At 47.9% G+C, this 13,586-nt stretch overlaps 1 protein-coding gene and 1 long non-coding RNA gene across 3 annotated transcripts in view; both read left to right on the plus strand.

The window, feature by feature from the left end:
• Positions 1-1,237, plus strand: part of LOC140218360 (uncharacterized) — a 267,463-nt gene extending 266,226 nt beyond the window's left edge. Inside the window, exon 3 of the long non-coding RNA XR_011894639.1 lies at positions 1,003-1,237. This is a non-coding gene — a long non-coding RNA (uncharacterized lncRNA). The remainder of the gene's footprint in view (positions 1-1,002) is intronic.
• A 4,449-nt stretch (positions 1,238-5,686) lies between these two features.
• The window catches only part of LOC126532007 (uncharacterized), a 73,696-nt gene continuing 65,796 nt past the window's right edge, over positions 5,687-13,586 (plus strand). For both annotated transcript variants that reach the window (XM_072288087.1, XM_050179709.3), the window contains exon 1: positions 5,687-5,795. The gene's annotated coding sequence lies outside the window, so the exon portion shown is untranslated. The remainder of the gene's footprint in view (positions 5,796-13,586) is intronic.

A 13,586-nucleotide genomic window follows, 5' to 3' on the forward strand; every position in this document is an offset into this window, starting at 1 on the left:
CCGCAGCTGGGCTTGACTCACTATCGGCGTCAGCGGCATCAGTCAGTCGCTGCTATCTCTTCCCTCCTCCCTTTATCGTGTTGTCCGCTTGCTGCGCGCGCTTCTGCCCCCATCGTTTGCCGCTGGGTGTACACGCCGCCCCCCTCCCCCCCTCTTCCTGCGAGTCTCCGGTTGTCAAAGCGCCGGCTCGAACTTAATTCCTTTCTTCGCTCCTCCTCCAATGCAACCCCTGTGCGGTGGCAATCAGAAAGCCAGATCGGTGGGACGTCGTGCACTTCCTGCAACTCGCATTAACCGTCCATCGATCCACACCGATGTTAGTAGTGGGGGACTTTAATGTTGACATAAAGACAAACAGCAATTTCCTAACACTTATGCGGGAGAACATCCCGTTCCTCTCGCTCGCAACGCGTCCCACGGCTGTGACAACCTCGCGAGGCACTTGTATAGATCTCGTCTTTGAGAATCAAGCATTGGTGTACCAAGTCGAACATATATCAGTCTATTTCTCCGACCACAAAGCTTCCTTCATGACTGTCAAGAACTGTTAGTGGAGTCTTTGTTAAAGGAATACGTGTGAAAAATAAACGAAAAAATTCTGTGATAGCGCATACATGTGTTGCTCGATTTCTTTTCCTCAATCCATCGAAAAGGTGAAACAGCTTATTTGCTGCGCTCAAATTTCGCATTAGGAAGTAACGTAATCGTCGGTAATTTTTTTTTTTTTGCTAGTTTACACAACCATGAGAAGAAAACAAAGACATAAGGGTAAGCGTAGGGGAAATAATTAGGTTTGATTACAAAGTTGAAATAATAATAAAAAGGGAAAAAGAAAAAAATCAGGTGGGAGCCAAACCACACATCTTTCGGGCCACGAGTGCTGGCCGTTACCGCCACCGCTCGATCGGAAACCCGCGGATAATGCGGGTTCCGTGGGTTTCGCGTGAAGAAAATCGCCTGTTCTGAAAATTTGCCTTTGTCCCTTTCTTCTGCTCTCCACAGGTTACTCCTTCGCCTTGCCTGGCCGTGATGCGCCCCGAGCTCCTCACCCTGGCCGCGGACAAAGGCGAGTTGCAAGCGATTAAGATTTGCCGTTATTGGAAGCTTCTGAACAACGAATTGACTAGCCTCCTATTCGATTCGGTCTACCAATCGAATAGTCACTATTCGTAAATTCGAATATTTTTCGAATACTTTTGGAAAACATTTAACCGTCAACTGCGCCAAAATAAACATGATGTTGGAGCAAAATTACGGCAAGCTTTCCCCCCGTGGGCATAGTATAGACATAAAACCCGAAGAGCATCTCGGCCAGTGTTGACTTCTCTGTGAACATAGTTCTGACTCACTGAATCTTCGTGACCGTACTGGTAGCGAGCGACCTTGGCCATTCCTGGAGTCCTTAAAACACACTGTAAGGCTCGATATATTAGTGGTTCTTCGTTTTTCTTTCTTTAGGGGGGGGGGGGGGGGGGGGAGGTGCGCAAAGGCCAGGGATGGCCAAACAGTGCCAAACAATGTTATGATATAGACGATGATGTGGTCAATGACAAAATGTATATGTGATACGGCTGTACAAGCACCGGGCGTGGGATCGGTTTGGACCAGTGGCGCATTCAGGCGGCGGGGCCAAGAATGTAAAGGCAAGTGACGGCCGGGCTACAATCGGCAAGCTTTGCCGCCACCTACATTCATTTACTATGTTCCGTCGTTTCTTTCTGTTTTTTGTTGCCGAAATACCACGTGAAACCGTGAAACCAAAACTGTTGAAATATATTACGTTTTTCGGTGCTCGAACAGTTACTGAAACATGATTGAAGCTGATAGCCTCCTTCAATTGTTTTTCATCGCGGCCTCACGGGATGGAACGGCGGAAAGACTGCATGCGCGCGGTCTGTAGGCCACAGTGCATTCAGTGCTCAGCAACTGAAACGCGAAACTCGAAGTGCATGGTCGGCGGTGCCTTTTACACCGACTGTTAGCACCGGGAACACCAAGCTGATGCATCATGGTATCCAGTGAAAGCGAGAACCTTTATCGACGCAGTGTGACTGCAGTTGCTCCCACGGCGATCACCAAGATAGGGCTCATGAGTGGCGCAAAAGAAAAATAAGAAGGTTGCAACCGCGCCCTCCGAGTACTGCGTTTCAATCGCTGAGCGTATGCATGAGCTACGTGTCCCATGGATATTGCCTGTCTTCGCCTCCACAGCTGTAACCACTCCGGAGCTTGGGCTATGAAGGTAAACACTCAGATTTGTAGTCGTCATTTTGTCTTCTTATCAGTGCATCAGTATTCCTGTTAGGCTATACTTTCCTTCCTCGCACTTCCCAACTCTAGTTGCGCCCGGCGCATGGCTGTTTGCTGTGCATCGACGGCAAACGCAAACGCACCGGCGCGTTCATACTTGCCGCCACCGATGGCTCTTGTCGCTCTAAGCTGTATGAAATGAACCATGACTGAAGATTGAGCTAGTTTCTGGGACATTAATAATGACAAAGCGTTGCAAAGAGAGATGGATGGATGGATGGATGGATGGATGGATGGATGGATGGATGGATGGACGGACGGACGGACGGACGGACGGACGGACGGACGGACGGACGGACGGACGGACGGACGGACGGACGGACGGATGGATGGATGGGACGGACGGACGGACGGACGGACGGACGGACGGATGGATGGATGGATGGATGGGACGGATGGATGGATGGGACGGATGGATGGGACGGATGGATGGGACGGATGGATGGGACGGATGGGATGGATGGATGGGACGGATGGGATGGATGGGACGGATGGATGGATGGGACGGATGGGACGGATGGACTTTAATGAGAACCAGCACTTTAGACGGCTGGGCCTAGGTTTCCCACGATGGGACGTCGAGGTCCTGCCTCTTCCCCGCTTCGTAGGCCTGCTGCGTAGCCCAGAGTTGGTCGTCGAGATGGGAGCTGCGCAGGGCGGCATGCCCTCTCGACGAGAGGGTCACGGGAAAAAGGTCTGCGTATAACTGTTTGCACTCCCATAGCATGTGGGGGAGTCTTGCTGATTGAATTTTACAGATCTTGCACATGAGCTTGGGTAGATGTCGGCGTATATGATGTGATAGCCTATGAGGGGAGGGGTATGTATTGGTCTGGTAACAAGCGAAGGGTGGTGGCCTGTGCTCTGTTTAACTTGCGGTGAAGGGTGGGGAACGTTCTTCATTCGAGATAAAATGACTTCCCGAGGTCGTTGTAAGGCGGCCGCGTCCTGCGGGTGCACCTGCAGTGTCTCCGGCACGGTTGTCTAGTCTTCGTGCTACGGAGTGTGTTACCTCGTTGAGGTTGGTGAGGTGCGGGTGGACATCGCCGGCGTGTGCTGGCATCCAGACGAGGGTGATTTCATTTTCAGACGATAGCGGGGCTTGTTGTAAGATATGGAGTGATTGTTGAGAAATACGACCCTTGATGTAGTTTATTGCTGTGCGAGAATTGCTCAGTATAGTGTGACAGGCTCGGTCGAGAGTGGCCAGGGCGACGGCCACTTGCTCAGCTGTCTCGGCATTTTGGGTAACGAAGCTGGCAGCATGTCGGACCAAGCCGCCTGCTGTGGTAACCGCTGCAAAGCAATGTCCATCTTGGTATTCAGCTGCGTCGACGAAGGTGACGCCCGCGGTGTTGGCATAAGCTTTGATGAGGGAGGTAGCTCGCGCCTTCCTGCATTCTTTGTTGTGGTCTGGGTGCATGTTTTGGGGAAGACGGTCGGTGTGTATCCTTTGCTGACTGTCGCGTGGTATTGGGTGTTTGTCTCCATGTTTGCGGCGGTAGGTGATATCAAGCTTGGTTAGAATGCTGCGGCCCGTTTCCGCGAGGCTGAGCCGCTCCATGTTGGGATCGACGTTGCGCTTCGATTAACTCGTCTAGGGTGTTGTGGACACCTAATTGTAGTAGAAGTTCCGTGCTGGTGTAGTTGCAGATAAAATAAAGAGAAAATAAAGAAAGATAAAAATAAACATAATGAAAGAGAAAATAAGACGATAAAGATACGATAAAAGTTATTAGAACGAACAGAGAACGGGAACTTACATGTGTGGTCGGCGAAACAGCTCAAGAAACAAAAAATGGGAGACATGCGTTTCCTTTATTGTCCATAAATTTACAGCGTAGCTCTTGGGCGCCGATTTGTGCGTTAAGCATCGGCCCACCAAGCCAGCGAGCACAGCGAAGGATGAAAGAGCGAACGCAGAACGCAGCGGGGCGTGAAAAACGGCGATACCTAAGGGAGCCCGAGGAGGAAAGCGGATGCAGCGGGTGCAGCGGAACCATGCGGCGTAAGCAGAGGAGGAGGGTATTCGTGATAGCGTGATAAGAAGAGCGTAGCGCCGCGCAAGACAGGCTCTGCGGCGAGGACAGCTACTAGATGGCGCTAGAGTAGCGCGCAATGTGAGTCCACCAATAACATGCGAGGAGCACGTCCACCGACACCATATATATGGAAACAATCACTGCATGGAGGGGGGGGGCGGACGTCTGCCTGCGGCAGCTGCTGTGAATCGTGCTCGCGCCTCACCCACGCGCTTGCCTCTCGCGATCTCCTAATTAGCGAGGCAGTGGCGCCACACTTCGCTCCGTTTGTAATGTGCCGCACGAAGCAGATTGTCCGTGCCAACCAATATATCACGAAGTGAAAACACATATAGATATCGCAGTAGGGAGTGCTGTTATTGTGGGCGAATGTTTTACTCTAGGAAGAAATCGTGCAAGCTAGGCCGCACCCGAAGACGGCACTACGTCTCGCAACGCCTTCGTAGCGTTGTGCTACGAGGAAAAGACTGGGGAAGGACAGCCGAGCCCGAAGGGCGGCGATGCAGTTTAACGCGGCGTCCCAAAGCGTTAAAGTCAAATCCCAAAGCGAGGCGAAAACGGTACGAACTGACACGCCCCAGCTTGCGACGCAAAGAAGGAAGTCATTAATCCTAGTGGCTGAATGGGATGTAGAGCGCACACAAGTGCTCTAGGTCGCGCTAGTGGGACGTGACGTATACGTGCCATTCGTGTCGAAAAAGTGTAATACAGTCGAAAACCTTTATAACAAAGTGCTTAGGACGTCCGAAATCATTCGCTATACAGGCGACTTCAGTGTAAAGGTCCCACTGCTCTCACAAAAACAGGGAAATAGTTATTCCTTCGTTATACAGGTCATTCCGCTCTAGAGGCGTTTGTTGTAGAGGTGCTCGACTGTGGTTAGCGTCGGGAGGAGAGAAACATGCATACGGTTGCCGCGCTGCTGTGCTTGCGGCGTCAGGGGTTCGATTCTACCAGGTATGCGGGAACGCGATGCAGCACCTCTACTGCCATTGGAGCCGAATAAAATACCCGCAAGCCGGCATGTCAGCACTCATAAGCACTGATGTCACACTGGCAATCATTGTAATCTTCTGGCAAATACGTCGCCAATATAGGGTTCATGAAAAAATCAGAGCAGTCTTCGTAAACCACTTCGGCAGCAGCAAAGGCCTCTTTACTGAATAACTCCATTCAAAGCACTTAAAGAGCACGAACGCTGTGTTGAATGTCATATTTGGCAATAACGCGCTTTTTGAGAGCCGTAAAAAGAACCACAACGTCGACGCCGACCCACATTTGTAAGAAAAATCGCGCTTGAGGAGATGTGAGGTTCTTGTGATACTTGCAGTGACCCAAGTGGACGTCAAAAATGGTTCATCGAAAACCGGTAGATGCCCGTTGGCCCCTGGCGCACACACTCAGTGGAACACACCAAGCGGCCCCATGGATCCATACCCAGTGGTATTGATTTTGTACATTTTTTCATACATCGTCAGTGAATATTTTTTGTGCCATTCCCCTTTTTACGTGATTAAGTACGCAAGAATGTTAGCGTGCGCAGCAAAATAACATCTGGAATATAAATGCTGAAGCTACACGTCTTAGCTTACCGCGGTGAGCTATGCTGCAGGGGGGAGTGAATTCGAATCACAGTTTGCACTAGTTTCCTATTTTATATATTACCTGGTACCGTGATTACGGCCTCCCTTGTAGAAGTGGCGTTCTTCCTCAAAAGCAGACACACGGAAATGCGTTTTCCGGTATCAGGCCTTAAGAACCAGCCGTGCGAAATCCCTCTAAGTACCGCGAGCGACTTCGTCCTGTCGTCTCCACATATGCCACTACTCTGACTTCTGTCGTTCGAGGCGATGTTCACCATCACGACGCTGACATGCCGCTGGCGCCTTACGAAGGCCGCCCGGGCCTACAGTGGCCTAAAAGCATTCGCTGTATAGAGCTTGAGCTTGAAAACACTTCCACCTTGTTCGATCAATGCCAAATGAAAATTAACGTTTCTGAAACCAAAGTAATAACTTTTACAACGGCTGCTAACCCCCCCTCCCCCCACAGTATGCCCACGTGGTTAACGGAACGCCTATAGAACACCTTTCTTCATGAAAGTATGCCCACTTCAATATGTGTCCACCTGTCTGCCAGCCTAACATGGAATGCCCACATGGACGCAATAAATTGACATTTGACAAGAGACGTCGCTCACATCAATCTAACCCGAACACAAAACTTATGGCATGTACCTTTCTGGTTCGCTCTAAAATAGAATATGCGTCATTCATTTGGAACCCACATCACATATAAGTAATTAATAAACTAGAGTCTGACCATATTAAGCGTGCCTGATTTATAACAAGAAATTACTTTGGTCATTCCAGCATCATTATATTAAAGCATCGCTAAAACTTCCATCACTAGAGAAAAGAAGACTGCTGGCGCTGTTATCTCACTTTCATAAGATTCATCACAATCATTCGTCGTTTGCGGCCTCTTACATACAGCCTGCCCATCGCATTTTCCCGCGCCGAGATCCCCCTTTCAAAGTTGTAATCCAGCATGCCCGTACAAATCAGTTAAATAATTCGCCATTGTTTCGTGCCCTCCGTCATTGGAATAATCTACTATACGATGTCGTGTCCACAATAAACCATGATACGTTTGTACGTATGCTGAATAGTTCGCTTATATATTGGTGTTTGAATCCTTGTGTTTACAACCTTGTAATATTTTTTGTGAACGCTAGTATCATTCATTGTCTATTTCATTGATGTTGCTGTTAATGACTGTTCACATGTTTCACTGTAACCCCCTATGTTTACTGTAACCCCACCCCCGATGTAACGTCCGGTAGAACCTTCAGGATATACGAGTGAAAAAATATATACCGAGTGATAATTTCTAGGTTTTGCGGAATTTTTTAAAAAGCGCCTGTGGCAGATTGCACAATTCTTTTGTCGATAAGCTGCATTATTACAATAGGCGGACATAACTTGCACGATATGTCGAAACAAATATTCAACTAACTAACGAAAATCGGCTACTTAGTATCCCAATTAATTACTTTACGACCCATGCTGCAACTTACGAGATACAGCCGGTGAGTTGTTCAAGTGTATTCACCTGGGTTGAATATTCAGAATGGCATCAGTTCCCAGATATCCGCCACAAAACTCCCCGTAAAAAGCGCTGTTTGTCCACTTACTCTTTTCATATAACGCACTCTTATGCACTGAAGCGTAGAAGTTACTGGAACGGCCATTTATTTCGTCACACACTTTTGGAAATATGTCAAAATCGGTCTCATCATGGAAGTTCATTTCAAGTGAATGCGTCTTTCAAACTCACTGGCTGCAATTCGTAAATTGCAATATGTGTCGTAAAGTATTTCGTTAAAATGTTCGTTAGTCAATTTTCGTTGACTAGCAGAATGTGTGTTTCGATCTATCGTGGTAGTAATATCTGCCGCTTCGAATAATCCAGCTCATGGACAAGAATTATGCTATGTACCACAAGCAATCATTAAAAATTCCGTAAAACTTAAGAATGATCACCCTGTAGAAGTGTCAAAACTATGCTCACTCTTATCAGGTGCTCTTTGGCTACCTGTGAACGTGCATCCTCACAAATGCCATATCGCCGCAGCCGCATGCTTACATATCAGACCCTGTTTTGCTTGTTGGGGTATTCGTGGCGTAAATTGCAGCTGTGTATGTTATGTGCATGGAAATGGCTATCTCTGGTACAATGCATGTAAGTTAGACGCGTAAGCTTACGTCATAGGCTGACGAAGAAGTTTGCAACACCATCACCTTGATAACAAGAATGTTGACCTGTGGCGCTTCTGAGGGCAACGAAACAAGAACGTTTTTCACGGACTTACGTGGACTATACTGCTACTGCTAATACAGGCCCAGGAAGCTAATTACTTCTACTATTGCTGGAGTATACGCTTGCAGAAACTACGGAAGACAGCTAATGTGCGACCCGCCATAGTGGCGCAGTGCCTATGGTGCTACGCTGTTAATCCTGAGGGTGCGATATCAAATCCCGGCTGCGGTGGCCGCATCTCTATGGATGCGAAATGCGGACACACCCCTATACCGTGCATATGGTGCAAGTTAAAAAATCCCCAGATGTCTAAATAAAGTCGGAGTCCCTCGCTACGGCGTGTCTGGTAATCGTATCGGGGTTTTGGCGCATAAACCCCAGAATTAATTTTTTTTTTTAGCGAATGTGCGGTCTCCTAATTCCCCTGTAGGACAAACGCAAGGCATATTTCCACATTTGACAATATGGGCAGACGCGTACAGCAGACAACTGCAAACATTAGGTGTCTGCGCGTTTGAAAACCTTGGTATTTCTGTCGACATAACTATCGATTAAGGAGTGTGCAACTCTAGCACATCTACACAAAGCTAAGCAATAAGTTTGCCTTATCAAAACTCCAGACACACGTCCAGGAAGATAAACTCGTTATGCTGAGCTTACAAATGTGGCCATCCGCTCGACGTAACCCAAACTTCCCTATTATTGCTTTGGATAGCTTTAGGAGACGTTTTACTATTCACTCCGCTCGTAGCGACGTGTCCTAATTACACGGAGCCTCTAATCTGGAACACCAGTGCTCGTGCGCACAATTCTAATGCCACCACCTGAACGCATAACGCTTCCTTCGCTTCGTTACCGAGTCGATTAAGAGGCGTGCGACGCTGCGTCCATCTGTCGTCATCGTGGTTTTTGCAAGCAAGCTTCCCTGCCTCAGTACGGCCTCCGGGACGTAGGCTCTTGAAAATTTCCAAGTCGACGCGGCTTACTGCACTCTCTGAGCGCGGTTAAAAAAAAGCGGAGCTGGCCGTAAGCGACGCTCTGCTTAACCTATTCATTGCAGTTATGCCGACACTGGCGTTTCAACTATGCCCGTGCACAGAACAACCAAGCCTACGTGTTTAGGCGCCATTTGCAGCGAAGCTAAGCGGAGGTGCGGCCAAGTAACCTTGAGATACCGCAAGAATGCACATCTATTCTGGCATTTCCCCAGGCTATTTCCTGACCCGAATATAGTCGGGTCTGGTCTGGAACTCTACTTCACCACTATATATATATATATATATATATATATATATATATATATATATATATATAGTTTAAATTCGTAATCTATGTAACATATCATTCGTATGTTGCATGCCACGTAAATACGTCATCTGTCATTTCTGGTAAGGTCAATTCATGCTACCGGCAATTAAGGAGTTTGTTGAAAATGGAATTATACAGCGCCTACCTCTGTCGAGTTTTCTCAACGATGTCCGAAAGATGCGACGACACGAGAAGAAACGAGTGCATCATTGAGAACAATACTTCGCCCGTGAGCGCCCTTTGCTTTGAATGCACTACCCTGTTTCCCTCCGCGGCTAGCGTCATCGCCCGTGATATTGTCCGCGACGTGTTCTTCGGACTGCCCGCGTTTCAGAGTTATGTCCTTGCTGCGTCGTGAAACGCTATCCACGTGTTTGCTGGCCAACAGTCCTGAAGCCAGAACAAATGCGGCCAACAGGAAAGCCACGGTGAGCAACAGGCGCAAGCTGTGATGCGGACGAACGAATGGCGAGGTTTGGCGGTAACCGTGGCAGCCGCTGCTTCTGGCGTGAATATATCCCGATGTTCTCGCATTTGGAAGTGGCGCGTTACCACCGAAGATTCGTCCGAATATGCCAGCGCCTGCCGTCGGCCGGTTTCGGTACTGCACCGACACCGAGTCCACCTGGAGAAGCGCGCGAGATAGCCTCCCTGGGCCTCTTTTAGATGCGCCTTCGAGGCGTGAAGGAGGCACGTTGACGGCACTGAACGCAACACTTCGATGCAGGAGTGAAGACGAGGATCGCTCACCGAGCGGGACAGAGACTTCCGCAATATCAAACTGTTGCTCAGGCGTTCTGACCATGCTGCCTAAATCGGGGTTCGCTCCTCGGCGGCGTTCTTCGTTCACAGAAACGCTGGAGCACCTCTCGCCGTCGCAAATCTTGTGGCGGAGAACTTCTTCCGCGCAGAGCGACGAGGGTGGGCGACTCGAGAAGATGCGATTACCAGTGCCATCGGCGGTGTCGACTGCTTCGAAGAGAGGCTGGTAAGCCTATTCAAGCACGTCTCGACGCGGTGCACGATGTCGGCCTGGCTGAAACACTCCAGAGCCGCAGGCAATTCGTCGATACTGGGCCACAGATCGTCAGCTGCGATGATATTCTCACTCGCTGACGTGCGTGGCACGGACGCGTTGTCTGCCGTGTGAGAGCTCCACCTCTGAAGTGAAGGTGGTGGAGGTTCTTTTGAGTCATAGCTCCTTGTAGATCTCGAGGCCATCTCCAACTGTGGAGGCTCTTGGCTTGCGTCTTCTTGAGAATGAATACCTTGTCTTGCCTTGTTTCCGAACAATAGAGCATACCCACTATGGGGGATCGGCCAAGAAGCAGGCACTTTCTGCGTTCGATTGAACTGTCACGCGATCACGGCACCACCTGCAGATCTTCTTCGCTGAAGCACCTCGGAAATAAAGTGTAACACAAAATTTTCTGGATACCGGCCCATACCGGGATAGAAGGGAACGTGAGAGCAGACAGTCTAGTTTGCGAGATCACGTACCGAGCTGGACAGATAGAGCCTCTCGAGAACCCTACAATGGTGGAGCCGACGTGTGCGGAAATATTAAACTAACATAGAGGGCAGAGAATCAAATATCCTCCGCCACACACACTACTTACACAACAGGAAGCAGCCGACTGGAGAAGGCTACAAACCGGAACTTTCTATAATCTACACATACTAAGTAAAATGTACCCGACACAATACAGAAACTCCTGCCCATGGTGCGGAGAAATACCAACTCTTTACCACATAACATGGGAATGTAAGCATAACTACACATTCCATAAACATAAAAACCCGAGTGCGGAGCAATGGGAGGGCCTGCTCACCAGCAGCGAGCTCACCGCCCAAAGGGCAATGGTGCAGCACGCGTGCGAAGTGGCTAGGCTCAGTGGAGCCCTGGAATAGGGGCACACCCGTGCTGAAGAGCCAGGCAGCAAGCGCAAGACGGCTCACCGCTAAAACCCTTGATAGAATCAATAAAGTTTTTTTTTTCTCTCTCTCTCTCTCTCTTCGCTGTGCTTTATCCTTTAGTGATACATTACAAACTTAGCATGCTCTATGTCGATATGGCTGAGACTAATTATTAGGCACGTTATTACAGCAACGTCGATTAGAGAGGAGGAGGAAGTAGCCGGAATAATTCCTTTCACACCAGAAAAACTGAAGTCATCTTTACCCGATTACGTTGTCGAATACCAAAATTAAACTTTTATCGTCACAGGGCTCGTCTGGTGCCCTCCCCTCTGTGCCCAGTCTGTGGCGAAGATAAAACAATAGATCATTTTTTCATATTCTGCCGCCGTTTCACTTCTTTAAGAAAAAATCTAGAATCAAGATTTACACAGCTTGGTTTGAGCTTTTCAATTATAAATATACTTTCTCTAGGAGCCTCCTCTCTTGGAAAGTGCCACAGGGATATTTGCTCAACCGTGGAGGATTTTATAATTGCTACAAAGAGATTGTCTCGAATTCTTAAACATCTTATTTTTGCTCGTTTCCTCCAGTTAGCTTTGCCAATTTTAGTTTTTAATAAAGATAGCCTAATTTCATTTAAATCTTGGCCAATCCCCCCCAGTGGGTGTGCGCCATCGCATAAGGAATACCATACCATACCATACCATACCATACTATAGTTGAGATTACGAAGAAATTGTGCTGCGCCGGCCATGCGTAACATGGATAAAATAAAGGTTGGTCTATCGAATTTACAAATCGCCTACTAAGAGAAAGAATGTGCTGTAAAAGATGGCAGAGCGCTCGGTGGTGTAAGTAAACTGGGGACTTTGCAAGTACGACAACGAATCGGCTGACGCCAGACTTGGTTAAATGGGGATCGGTATGGGAAGCGTTCGTGCTGCACTGAATATGAAAGGAGATGATGACGATAAAAACAAAGGAATTTTCCTTCTAAATAGGTAACAAAGTTTTGAATATCTCTCTTCTTAATTACCGCAACTTGCCCAATGCTTCCGGCTCATTAGCTCAATTACAGGATTACTTCATTTCCAATGCTGCATTCTTAAAGGTTTAGCTTGTGTCACAGTAGCCATTCGGTGGGAGGGCTTAACCAACAAGAACTTCTGGTAACCTTTCCGAGTTTCGTTTTCATGCCAGTTGGCCCATATTGAAGTTTCTGTTGGGCTTTTCTCATATCTGTGTTTTTCTGCTTTGTTCAAATTTAGCTCTTTCCGGTTGATCTGATTATCTGTCGTTGCGTGCTGAGCCCGCCTCGAGCCGCTGTTGGGGCTGTGAAGAAGTAGGAACACGACAGAGACGATGATGATGATGATGATGATGATGATGATGATGATGATGGTGGTGGTGATGATGGTGATGGTGATGATGGTGATGATGATGATGATGGTGGTGATGATGATGATGATGATCTTGCTGTTTTTGGCACATAGCCACTCATGGGAGTTGATCAAGAGTCGCGCAGATATTACAGATACGTTAACTATGTTTAGAAGTGTTTAATTTTAAAATAAATTAATGCGAGTAAAGCCCACGACGATTCAGTAGACAGTCATGCAATATAAAAAATGAATATGCATTTATAGATGAGGCGATAAGGGAAGAATTAAATAATATTACGGTCAACAACGAAATTGGTTTCATTCAATAATGAATTTTTCTATGGCGATGCATAGATTCCCGGGTGAGTGCCCAAGCACAGATGCTCCTGAAGACAGCAGTACAGGACTTTCAATGGCAGGAGGAGCTGTCACATTGTAATTTGTAACGTCCTTTCTCTCAGGGAGGAGAAACGCCAGCAGTCCAGTAAGTAATGTTCAATCGTCTCTAATGCGTTGCAGAAATGGCACAAAGGGAAAATTGCTAGACCAGACCGGTGCATGCATTAATTTAGGGATGGGACTCGACATCGCAGTCTCGTTAATTTCACTTCCCCACATGTCTAGTATCGCAAAATTTTCTGGTCCAAGGGGAGTGTTAGTGGTGTAGTTCCGAGGATGATGTTAAATCTGATTTTCATGTCAAAAGGATGTATCTTCTAAACCTGGCAGACGTTTTAAAATCCGTCGTTGGAAGAATAGCTAACATAGGGCTTCTTATAGAAAGAAGCCTTGGACAAGCTGT

This window comes from Dermacentor andersoni, chromosome 5, assembly GCF_023375885.2.
Source record: "Dermacentor andersoni chromosome 5, qqDerAnde1_hic_scaffold, whole genome shotgun sequence".
NCBI lineage: Eukaryota > Metazoa > Arthropoda > Arachnida > Ixodida > Ixodidae > Dermacentor > Dermacentor andersoni.